Source organism: Vombatus ursinus, unplaced genomic scaffold, assembly GCF_900497805.2.
Source record: "Vombatus ursinus unplaced genomic scaffold, bare-nosed wombat genome assembly UNPS02014810.1, whole genome shotgun sequence".
NCBI lineage: Eukaryota > Metazoa > Chordata > Mammalia > Diprotodontia > Vombatidae > Vombatus > Vombatus ursinus.
This window is the reverse complement of record NW_020954588.1, coordinates 42,789,147-42,801,170: the sequence shown is the minus strand read 5'-3', so window position 1 is coordinate 42,801,170 and position 12,024 is coordinate 42,789,147. Positions and strand designations below refer to the sequence as shown.

The 12,024-nt window shown below is 41.1% G+C and overlaps 1 protein-coding gene across 11 annotated transcripts in view; it reads right to left on the bottom strand.

Moving 5' to 3' along the window:
* Positions 1 to 12,024, bottom strand: part of VEPH1 (ventricular zone expressed PH domain containing 1) — a 222,831-nt gene that overhangs the window by 182,139 nt on the left and 28,668 nt on the right. The window contains exon 1 of one of the 11 annotated variants that reach the window (XM_027876087.1): positions 11,735 to 11,757. The exons of the other annotated variants lie outside the window; for them this stretch is intronic. The gene's annotated coding sequence lies outside the window, so the exon portion shown is untranslated. Of the gene's footprint in view, positions 1 to 11,734; positions 11,758 to 12,024 lie in introns of those variants that run through there. 11 annotated transcript variants of the gene reach the window in all.

The following is a 12,024-nucleotide window of genomic DNA, read 5'->3' as shown; positions in this document are numbered from 1 at the left end:
ATTCCTGGCACCATGGCACACCTGACACCATGGCACTCCTGGTACCATGGCACACTGAGCTTTCTAGCTCTTGTTGTTCAGTCATTTCATTTGTGCTCAACTTTTCATGACCTCATTTGGTATTTTCTTGGCAAAGACACTGGAATGGTTTGCCATGTCCTTCTCCAGCTCATTTTACAGATGAGAAAACTGAGGCGAATAGGGTGAAATGATCAGCCCAAGGTCATACACCTGATAGATGTCTGAGGCTGGATTTGAACTCAGGTCTTTTTGACCACCAGATCCCTTCTTCATCTTCCCCACTCCTAAACATACACTCAATACCAAAGAATTCTGCTTCTCCAGTGGTTTTATTCTTTGGCATGCTCCTTGTCCTAATGAAGTAGATTCAGCATTTAGTAGAGAAGTTAAAGATCTATACTTAGAACTGAATGGGACCTGAAGTGTCACAGAATGAACCCCCTCATTTTCTTTTTTTTTAATTAAAAAATTTTTTTTTAATTTTAATTTTTAAAAATTTTTAACATGTGTTTTTTAAAACTTTGGGTTATAAATTTTCTCCCTTCCTCCCTCCCCACCCACCCTCATTGAAAAGACAAGCATCTCGATACAGTTTATAGATGTGTAGTCATGCAAAACACTTCCACAGTAGTCCTGTTGTGAAAAACTAAGTATATTTCCTTTCATCCTATCCTACCCCCCATTTATTCTATTCTCTCTTTTGACTCTGTCCCTCCTCAGAAGTGTTTGCTTTTGATTATCCCCTCTCCCAATCTGCCCTCCCCTCTATCAATCCCCTGCTCTCTTGTCCCCTTCCCTCCTTATTTTCCTGTAGGGTAAGATAGATTTCCCTACCCCATTGTGTATGGTATTCCCTCCTTAAGCCAAATCCTATGAGAATAAGATTCACTCATTCCCTCTCACCTTCCCCCATTTCCCCTCCACTGTAAAAGCCTTTTCTTGTCTGTTTCATGTGAGATATTTTACCTCATTCTACTTCTCTCTTTCTCCTTCTCCTAGTATAATCCTCTCTCACCCCTTAATTTTATTTTCCAGATATCACCCCTTCATCTTCAACTCACCCTGTGACCTCTATCTATCTATACATACATACATATAATTTTTTCCCTCCCACTACCCTAACGCTTACAAAGGACTCATGAGTTACAAATATTATCTTTCCCTGCAGGAATGTAAACAGTTCAACCTTAATAAGTCTCTTATGATCTTCTCTTTCCTGTTTACCTCTTCCATGTTTCACTTGAGTCTTGTATTTGAAGGTCAAATTTTATATTCAGCTCTGGTTTTTTCCACAGGAATGCTTGAAAGTCCCCTATTTCATTGAACAACCATTTTTTACCCTGAAGGATTATGCTCAGTTTTGCTGGGTAGGTGATTCTAGGTTGTAGTCCTAACTCCTTTGCCCTCTGGAATATCATACTCCATGCCCTTCGGACCCTTAGTGTAGAAGCTGCTAAATTTTGTGTTATCCTGATTGTGTTTGCACAGTACTTGAATTGTTTCCTTCTGGCTGCTTGCAATATCTTCTCCTTGACCTGGGAATTCTGGAGTTTGGCTACAACATTCCTAGGAGTTTTCCTTTGGGGATCTCTTTCAGGAGGTGATCAGTGGATTCTTTCAATTTCTATTTTGTCTTCTGTTTCTAAAATATCAGGACAGTTTTCTTTGATAATTTCTTGAAAGATGATGTCTAGGCTGTTTTTTTGATCATGGCTTTCAGATAGTCCAATAATTTTTAAGTTCTCTCTCCTGGATCTATTTTCCAGGTCAGTTGTTTTTCCAGTGAGATATTTCACATTCTTTTCTATTTTTTCATTCCTTTGGATTAGTGTTACAGTGCCTTGATTTCTCAAATTGTCCCTAGTTTCCAATTGCTCTATTCTAATTTTTAAGGAAATATTTTCTTCAGTAAGCTTTTGGACTTCCTTTTCCATTTGACCAATTTTGCATTCTTCTCCTCATTGACTTTTTGGACCTCTTTTGCCATTTGGGTTAGGCTATTTTTTAAGGTGTTATTTTCATCAGTATTTTTTTGGGTCTCCTTTATCATCACTCTCAGTTTTTCCTCTACTTCTCTTACTTGCTTCTCAAAATCCTTTTTGAGCTCTTCCATGGCCTGGGACCAATTCACATTTTTCTTGGAGGCTTTGGATGTAGGAGCTTTGGCTTCATTGTCTTCTTCTGGTTTTGTGTTTTGATCTTCTTTGTCATCAAAGTAAGATAATATAGTCTGACTCTTTTTGGGCTACTTGCTCATGATCTCAGTCAATTACTTGAGTTATAGACTCTTTGTTAAGGTAGGAGTCTGCTTCCAGTGTTGAGAACGTACTGTCCCAAGCTTCAGGGGTTTTGTGCAGCTGTTTTCAGAGATACTTCCAGGGACCTGTAAATTTTCAGTTCTTCCAAGGTGCTATGATCAAGGGTGTTTACTCCTTTCCTGGCCTGTCCTTGGTCTATGAGCACTCTTTTCTGTCTTGGAACAGTGAGGAGGGTTTCCTCTCCACAGCCACTACAAGCCAGTGCTCCTTGTCCCAGGACTGCCACCCAGAACTGTGACCCAGATCCAAGCACTAGCAAAGCAAGAGGATCCATCATGAGCAGAGAGATCCCTGCAATCCCCCTCTGATCAGCCACTTGATTCCCCCTTAGTCTGTGGGCTGGAAGCTCAGGAAGTAGCTGCTGCCCCAATGAATGGGGCTGGGACCCCTCGCTCCTCTCTCAACACCGAAGAAACCAGCTTTTCCCACTGACCTTCTAAGTTGTCTTTGGCATTCATGGTTTGAGAAGTCTGGAAACTGCCACAGCTGCCTGCGATTCGGTCCTCTGAGGCCTGTTCCAGGGTCGCTGTGCCCTGCGCACCCATTCCAAACTGCGTTCCTCTCCCCGCCTGGCACGATATACCTTTCTGATCAACCATCCAGCTGTCTTTGGCTGGAAATTTGTTTCACTCTGTCTTTTTGTGGGTTCTGCTGCTTTAGAACTTATTTAGAGCCATTTTTATAGGTATTTGGAGGGTTTTGGGGGAGAGCTCAAGCTCAAAGCACTGCTTTTACTCCACCATCTTGGCTCTGCCTCCTGAAAGCTCACCCCCTCCTTTTCCAGGTGAGGAAACTGACCCACAGGAAGGGCCTTCCTACACAGCTGATAAGTAACAGAATTGGGTTTTGAAACTGGGTCAGTCTACTCCAAATCCAACACACTTCCTATTAGACCCCGCTGCTTCTAGTGAAAGCAAGATGACATATGGAGCTTACCAACAAAATAAAAGACCCACTAACATCAGTGAAAAGTCTTTTTAAAGTGGCTTCTTACATCAAGAAGGCAGATTTCCACTGAATGAACTTTGTGGGGATGGGCAGAGTACAGCTTTGCATATGGAAGGTTTCTGCTCTACCAGCCCAATCAAAGACATCTGATGGAGACTTTGGTTTGGTTTATGGCCTCCAGGCCATCAATCCCAGAAACCACTCTGACCCCAAAGAGTCCTGCAAAGATAAACATGTTTCAGATTATTTTTACTGTGGGTATATTTGTCCTGCTACATTGGGAGCCCATTATAAAGAAACTGTGTCACTCAGCTATATTCACTCCTGCTCAATTAATGGCCCATAAAACCACAGATTTGGATTTATAACACCTCCACTTTCAGGGCTTTCTGTTTCTATAATTTCATTTAATAAGGCAAGCCCCCAAATTCAGATCAGTTATGCCCATAATACGGTCCCAGGATCCTTAAGTGAGCAATCCCGAATCCCCAGGAGCTTGGAATATGAAGCCTCATATGGTCTTCATTAGTGTTGTTGTTCAGTCATTGTCCAGTCACATCTGACTCTTGGTGACCACATTTGGGGTTTTCTTGGTATAATTACTGGAGTGATTTGCCATTTCTTTCTCCTGCTCATTTTACAGATGAGGAAACTGAGGCAAACAGAGTGAAGCGACCTTCCCAAGGTCACACAGCAAGTGAGTGTTTGAGGCCAGATTTGAACTCAGGAAGATAAGTCTTCCTGACTCCAGGCCCAGCACTCTATCCACTATGGCACTACCTAGCTGAAAAAGGTGGAAAATGGGAAGATGGGTGGGGGAAGGGGAAATGGGAACTTTCTCCTTCTTGTTGCCTAAAGGTGTACATATAATCTGTGACTCTTCTAGATCTGTTTATCAGATTTAAGGTTCAGACCCTCCCACTTTTCCCAAAAGGTGACCTGGGAGATGAGGAAATACAGTTAATCAACGTAAAGATCACAGATTTGAAGTTGGAATGGACCTAATAGGTAATCTAGTCCAGTTTTTTAATTTCATAGATGAGGAAACAGGTCCAGAGGGGTTAAGTTAAGGTTGTTCTACATCATGAAGGCAAGTCCTTTATCTAACTGTAGTATTGTTGAAGTTTTATAAACAGAAAGGACTTCTAATAATTAGATTGTCTAATCTAGGCCAATAACCTCCCCAACTTTTACAGATGAGGGAATCAAAGCCTAGAGAGGCTAAATCAAACCAAGTTAATACATATTTAATGAATGCCTGCTATGTTCCAGGCACTGTGCTAAGTGACTTTGTTTTGTTTTGTTTTGTTTTAATGGGGCAATGGGGATAAATGACTTGCCCACGGTCACACAGCTTGTGAGTGTTATGTATCTGAGGCCGGATTTGAACTCAGGTCCTCCTGACTCCAAGTCTGGAGCTCTATCCACCGTACCACCTTGCTGCCTCCTAAGTGACTTTCCCAAGGCCACATAGGTCATAAAGGCAGGCTTTGAACCCAGGGCCTCTGATTCCAAATGTTCTTTCCAGGGAATTCGGTCATTTCTCCTGCTATCCAGAAATTTATCTTGAACTAGATGCTTTGTTGAATTGTCACCACCTCCGAGAAAACGAGTTCTGTAAGCTAACTGGCATTGGCTGAGAGGATTGAGAATCCCATGATTCAACACATTCTTCTTTGTTTTCATAGTAGGAGATTTGCTGAACCAGACCACCGTCACTTACTCAGTCTTTTCACAGTCCCATAGAATCATCCACAGTGTGTTAGGACTTTGGAGATCATCTCATCTGACCTTTCCTTCCATGCTGGGATCTACTCTACAATAGGACATTTCAGGGCTTATGCTCCTATAGCACTCTACAATTTAGAGGGTCCTACTCACAATTCCTCTGGGATATAGGTGCTACACATTTTGAAGTTCAGAGAGAAGCCAGGTGCTGAATGGTATGCGTTGGATTTGAACAGGTGTCTTCTGTGATTTTTGAGACCATACGCCACTTCTGTTTTTCTGTTTGAATCCAAGGCAAACCATTCAACACCACAATATTACACATCTATGCTCCAACCACTTTGGACAAAGAGGTCAAAGTCAATCAGTTCTATGAAGACCTACAATATCTTCTGGAAATAACACCAAAAAAGATGGTGCATTCGTTGTAGGGGATTGGAATGTTAAAGTAAGAAATCAAAAGATAATTAGAATAACATGCAAGTTTGGCCTTGGAGTACAGAATAAAGCAGGGCAGAGACTGATGCAGTTTTGTCAAGATAACTCGCTGATCTTTTTCACCTGCCCAAAAAGTGAGTCTACACAAGAACATCATCGGACAGTCAATAAAGAAATCAGAAGGATTATATACTTTACAGCCACTGGTGGAGAAGCTCTACACAGTCAGTTAAAACAAGACCTGGAGCTGACTATGGCTCAGATCATGAGCTTCTTATTGCAAAATTCAGACTTAAGTTGAAGAAAGTAGGGAAAACCATCGGACTGTATAAGTATGACCTAAATAATGTCCCTTATGGATGTGAAATGGAGGTAATGGGTAGATTTAAAGGACTAAACCTGATAGATAGAAGGCCTGAAGAACTACGGACAGATGTTTGCAATATTGTACAGAAGGCAGCAACAACAATAAAAATTCCAAAGAAAAAGAAGAGAAAGAAAGCAAAATGACCAACTGATGAGGCTATACAAATAAATGAGGAAAGAAGGAAAGTGAAAGGGAAAGGAGAATGGGAATGATATACCCAACTCAATACAAAATTGCAGAGTATAGCAAGGAGAGATAAGGTTTCTTAAAGAAGTCATGCAAAGAAGTTGAAAACAATAGAATGGAAAAGACAAGAGATTTCCTCAAGAAAATTAGAGATATCAAGGGAACATTTCATGCAAAAATGGGCATGATAAAAGACAAAAATGGTAAGGACCTACCAGAAGCAGAAGAGACAAAGAAGTGGCAAGAATACACAAAAGACCTATACAAGAAAGATCTGAACATTGCCAATAACCATGATGGCTTGATTACTTATTTAGAGCTAGATATCCTAGAGAATGAAGTCAAGTGGGCCTTAGGAAGCATTGCTAGTGATAAGCTAGTGGAGGTGATGGAATTCCAGCTGAGCTATTTAAAACTCCAAAATATGATTCTATTAAAGTGCTGCAGCCAATTTGCCAGTAAATTTAGAAAACTCAACAGTAACCACTGGATTGAAAAAGATTAGTTTGTGTCCTGATCCTAAAGAAAGGAGATACCAAGGAATGTTTAAATTACTGAACAATTTAACTCATTTCATGTGCTAGTAAGTATTGTTTAAGATTCTGCAAACTAAGCTTCAGCAATATGTGAACTCAGAATTACCAGCAGAGCAGGTTGGTTTTTGAGAGACAGAAACTAGAGATCAAATTGCCTACATTTGCTGGATTATGGAGAAAGCTAGGGAGTTTCAGAAAAACATACACTTTTGTTTCTTTGACTACACTGGAACCTTTGATTGTGTGGATCACAACAAAATGTGGCCAGTCCTCAAAGAGATGGGAGAGCCAGATCATCTTACTTGTCTACTGGGGAGCCTGTATGCAGGCCAAGAAGCAACGGTCAGAACCAAACATGGAACAACTGGTCAGCTTAAGATCGGAAAAGTACAACAAGGCTTTATTAATTTACTTATCTAACATCTGCAGAGTACATCATGTGAAATCCCAGGCTGGGTGAATTAAAAACTGGAATTAAGGTTGCCAGGAGACATAACAACAATCTCAGATATGCAGATGATACCACACTAATGGCAGAAAGTGAAGAAGATTTAAGAAGCCTCTTGATGAGGTGAAAGAAGAGAGTGTAAAAGCTGGCTTGAAGCTTAACATCAAAAAACAAACTAAGATCTTGGAAATTGGTTCCATCACTTCCTGGAAGATAGAGGGAAAAGAAATGGAAGCAGTCTCAGATTTATATTCTTGGGTTTAAAGATCCCTACAGACAGCAACTGCAGCCATGAAACTAAAAGACACTTGCTCCTTGGAAGGAAATCTAAGGCAAATCTGGATAGCATTCTAAAAAGCAGAAACATCACCTTACTGACAAAGGTCTGTATAGTCAAAGCTATAGTATTTTTCTAGTAGCAATGTATGACTGTAAGAGTTGGACTACAAGGAAAGCTGAGTACCCCAGAATAAACACTTTCAAATTGTGGTGATGGAGAAGAATTTTGAGAGTTCCTTGGACATTAAGGAGGTCAAATAAGTCAACACTTAAAGTGTTAATTCAGGCTATTCACTGGAAGGTCAAAGACTTCAGCTGAAGTTTAAATACTTGAGAATACGGGACTCATTGGAAAAGACTCTGATGTTGGGAAAGATTGAAAGCAAAAGGAGAAAGGGATGGCAGAGGATGAGATGGATGGATAGTATCATGGAAACAATGAACATGAACATAGACAGACTTCAAGAGACTGTGGAGGATACAAGGGCCTGGCAGGTTATGGTCCATGGGGTCATGAAATGTTGGATGTGACTAAATGACTGAAAAACAACAAAGAGAGTTCAAGTGGATTATTTAAGGTCACAAGGAATACCATTCTAAATCCAAGTTCAGTGCTTTTTCTACTTTACTGGATTTCTCATATACCCTCTGTTTGAATACATTCAATGGCTTGAATACATTCAAGTTTAATAAGATATCTAACATTTCAACCTTTTAAGGCCACAGAGGTGGAGGGGTGAGCAGGAAAGAGACCGAGGGAGAGAGAGGTGAAGAACTGGGAAGAAGAAAATGATCTGGCTTCTAGCCTTGTTTAGAAAGCTCTGGGGAGAAGCTTGGTGGAGGAGGTTGAAACTGATGCTAAGATGAGTTTAAGTAATTAGCTTGATCTTGGTTTTCATGTAATGCCAATCCCAGTCTTTATAGGGTTTCATTCTAGTCTTCTTATCACCTGCATCAGCAAATATACAACCTATTGGTCGTGTGTTTCTGTTCTTCTTAACTCTCCCCAGTGTTGAACTTACCACCTGAAGTCAATTATGGGTCTGTGGGGAAACAGTCTTATTGTTGCCTTTTCCGAGGGGCCTCAAGAAGAACCTGGTCTAGAAGTCTGTGACATTCAGGAAATTTCCTCAGTTTCTCAAAGTTGACGATACTTGCCCTTCCTTCTATCTTAGAACTTAATACTGTGCCTGGAACATAGTAAGAGCTTAATAATTGCTTACTGACAATCTGACTCATGCAGAAGTTTCCTGAAGGAACAGGAAAGGGGCAAAAAGGTGAGTCGGTGGGTCTGGAATAGGGAATACCTGAGTTTAAATCTGGTCTCAGACACTTATTACCCGTGTGATACTGTGCAAGTAACTATACCTCTGTTTTCCTCAGTTTCCTCATCTGTGAAAATGGGGATACCAACAGCACCTAATTTCCAGTGTTGTCATGAGGATCAAATGAGATAGTAGCCGTAAATGCCGGGCACATAGTAAGCCCTATAGAAATGTTGTCGTCGTCGTCGTCATTGTTGTTGCTATTGTTGTTGTTATTTGATGGGTTTTTTGTTGGTGGTGGTGGCGATGGTGATCACACCGTCAGAACGAATTGCTTTTGTCATAGATGTTGTCCCCTGCTAGCTCTCTTCCCAAATTGGAGAGGAAAGAAACCTGGAGGGAGAGTCAAAGATGTGGGAAGGAGAATCTGACCTTTTGCCTGCTTAGGCATTTTGTGTTTGGGAATGGTTTGTGGAAGAAAATTATTGCCTTTCCCTCACCCCTGTTGAAACAAGCCGAAAATGCTGAGTGTCTCACTCTTGAAAATTGACCAGTTGGTTTCTTTTATTGAAAAATTGAAAGGAAGGAATCATTTGGATGAGTCTTCTTCTAGTATTCCCAACCTCCTTTCCCACAACAACCTAAATTAGAAGTGGGAGAGAGTCACTTTCTTGGTATTTAGGGCGAGACAAACAGAAAAAACAAAACCCAAAACTTCATCGGAATTTAGGGAGAACTAAATATAAATGTTACCCCTACAAAGGGCCTTTGTGTGTATCATCTTCACCAGCTCAAAATGACCACAAACTCTGGGCCAGCCCTGGACCAGTCTGCAAAGTCAGCAAGATTTGTCTTTGATCCCTTTATGAACTTCTCAGAGGAGTCTTCCTTTTTCCCTGCTAGGCACCCAGTGTCCTCTTCTACCTGTCCCTCTTCTACCTGTAGCCCCACACTGAAGTAAATCATTTGGTCCTTTTTTCCTCAGCAGGGCCGTATCTCCCTATCACCCCTCTCTTGCATACATGTTTTCCTGTCCTATGTTCTAATGTTAGGGGCCCAGGTCAAACTTAGATGTTAATGACTAATAGCTTAATGTACCCTCTCTTTCCCAGGAGTATTTAACTTTTGATATGAGAATAATTGCAGTTTCTTTTCTGGAGGAGGCTCCCACTCAGTAGTTCCTTAAATAGGAGGAAGAGAGTAGACCAAATTGCATTTGGGGAATTTCAGCCATCACCAGAATACTTGGGAATCACAAAAGACCAAAATCTCAGAAGAATCAAAATAGTGTGTGACCCAACAGGCAATGGAGTGACCAGGGAGCCTCACACAATCAAGAACGAGTTGTGTTCAAGAAGCAGGATACCATTAAGGATGGTTATGATCAGAAAAGCAGGGGGACACATCTTGATAGCACGATGCAGACTGTTTACTTTATTGCAGCAAGCAAGAGATGGCAGATGGACAGCCCAGTGCTGCCCTGGTATGTGTCCTATGGCCAGACTGATACACATTTCAAGGGAAGGAGCCGACCTGCGTGAATAGATAGGATTGCAAGGGGAAGTGCCTAGGCTATGGAGCAGGTAGGATTACAAGCCTCTGGGTGCTAGAGGATGCTGATGGATAGTAACCCCTTCTGTGTAAGAAACTAAAAGGGAGTATTTCTTTGTTTTGTGCATTAATGGAAGGCTTTACATTGGAGATGTGGTCTCTAGTTTCCCCCTCGACTCTGCGAAAAACCCTCACCAAGGCAGATTCCTACCTTCTCAGACCTGGTGGATTCTCCATTTGTCACCATCTAAGAGTTATAACCATAGAGGAAAAGGGAAGGTCTTGGAACTCAGCTCAATTGAATCAGAGCCAAACCAGAACCATCAATATGAATGCTTGCCTCATATGTGACAAATCTACATTTCTCTAAACCTCTTTTTCTACAACCCCCTTTACTTGTGCTGGGTCAGTCATTCATACCAAACAAATTCCTGAGGTTAGGATGATTGCTAACATCTGCCCACAAGAAATGGTATCCATGGAATGGTAAAAGACCTGAAAGAGAGCTTCTGCCATGTTGGGTCAATTCTCTGTGGAGGAGTTATGGAACTACTCAGATGAGCCTCCCGCAATGTTTTGTCCACATGGATGAAATCATGTATCCACTCAAAGTTTTTGCTCACATTGAGAGAAAGTAGAAGTGCTGTTAGACAACTCTGTGTAGTTTATTATATTATTATCCCCAATTTATAGATGAGGTAAGTAAGAATGAGAAGCATTAAGTGACTTGGGTAGAGTCACGCAATTAATAATTGGTGGAGTTGGGAATCAAACCTAAACCTACTGAATCTAAGACTTGTGATCTTGCCACCACACACTACTAAATATGATTCTTAGGTGCAAGATGCCAGAATGAATTAAGTTCTAATGGTAGATTTCAGGTACCCTGAAAGATCATTGGGTAAGATAATTCTGAATGGAATTTTAACTCTTTGAGGTTGGAGACTGTTTCATTTTTGTCTGTGTACCCTCAGGACTTAGCATAGTGCCTGGCACATGGTAGGCACTGGATAAATGATTGTTGAATGGAAATGGATTGAACTGAAGGATTTTCTAGGCAATTCTCAAATCATACCTTGTAGGCAATCCATTATCCCACCGACATTTTCAAGTTGGCACATCTACATCTCTTCTTAGGATGCCTCCTCTTAGGATTTAGGCAACTAGGTAACCTCAGTCTCTTCTTGCGGGACTCAGTTAGGACAGTGGCCACCAAAGTGTGTCTGGGGAGCCCTGGTGATTTAGAAGTATCATCTGAGTAATTTATTTTGATTTTAAGCCTTTTCCTAATGTTTGTAGTAGGGGGCTCTGTACTTCTTATTTTTAGTCAATAAACATCTATTAAGTGTTTATTATGTGCCAGGCACTGTGCCAAGTGTTGAGGTTACAAATAAGAAATAGAAAGTCTCTGACCTCAAGGACCTTACAATCTAATGGGGAAAAACACTACACAGAAGCTGGAAAGCAGGGATATCAGGGCAGGGCATGATGTTAATGGAGTCAAAATCAAGCAGAGATGCTCACAGGAATTAACAGGGAAGAAGGACTGGATATATGACTTTCTTGTTACAGGGAAATCCCATGTAAGGACATTGCTTCCACCAATGCAGATGGCATCTTTTTTGCAACTTACGGTCTTGGAGAGTTACCTGAGAAATTAAAGTGACTTGCCCAGGGCCACACAGCCAGTATGTGTCAAAGGTAGGATTTGAAGCCGTCTTCCATGTTTTGAGGCTAGCTCTCCAACCACTGTGCCATGCTGCCTCTATAAATGAATGCTAGTTAATAAAAACTGGATATACACTCACTGGTATCTTTTCAAAAGCAGCAGCCTTCTTTTCACTAAAGTGAGGTATGCTGAGTTTTGTTTGTCAGTTCTTGAAGAAGGAACAGGTGTGTTGGAAGGTATATGAGTCATTGTTGAAATGTTCACAGGAAG